The sequence below is a fragment of the Magnolia sinica genome, chromosome 2, assembly GCF_029962835.1.
Source record: "Magnolia sinica isolate HGM2019 chromosome 2, MsV1, whole genome shotgun sequence".
NCBI classification, from domain to species: domain Eukaryota; kingdom Viridiplantae; phylum Streptophyta; class Magnoliopsida; order Magnoliales; family Magnoliaceae; genus Magnolia; species Magnolia sinica.
Genome location: NC_080574.1, coordinates 73,326,900 through 73,327,645, shown reverse-complemented (window position 1 = coordinate 73,327,645; position 746 = coordinate 73,326,900).

The window sequence follows — 746 nt, the reverse complement described above, 5'->3', positions numbered from 1 at the left end:
CTATTCCATGTTTTATGCACTAATATAGACAACATACATCCTTCATTAAATATGTTGCATAAGTGATGTTTTGAAACTCGGGAGCTGAGTTATGCTCGACCCCCGAATTTCAGGGCGTTACATATCCAGACCGTCCATTAAGGTCTAGACGTTGCTATATGAAAACAGAAATATTAGCTTGATTCACAAGTTTTGGGTGGGCCGCTCATGCAGGCCCCACCTTGATGTATAAATTTAATCCACGCCGTCCATCCTATTTCTCAGTACATTTTAGGTGTTGAGCCGAAAAATAAAGCTAATCCAATTATCTGACGAGTCATAGCATAGAAAATAGTGATTTTTACCATTAAAATTTGTTAGGGCCCACCTTGATGTTTCTACACGCTAAAATGTGCCGAATATTGGGCTCGTTTGGACTGGCTTGAGCCATAGAATTCAATGGGTGGAGTGGATCCACCTGATGTGGGCCCCACCTAGGAAAAACCTCAGAAAAAGTATTTTTTTTAAAAAATAATAATAATAACAAGCAACAGACGCTGCTGCTGCTGGACGTCCAAAGGACGCTACAACAGCGTTTTGCTGTGCCATTAGACATAGAGGCAGGGACCGTGGGTCCCAGCCGTAGGCCCCACCATTATGTGTGACGAACATCAATACCGTGCATTTGATAGGGCCCTTTCTAGCTGTGGGCCACCCAAAAATTAGCCGTGCAAGGGACTCAGGTGGACCACACTATAAAGAGCAGT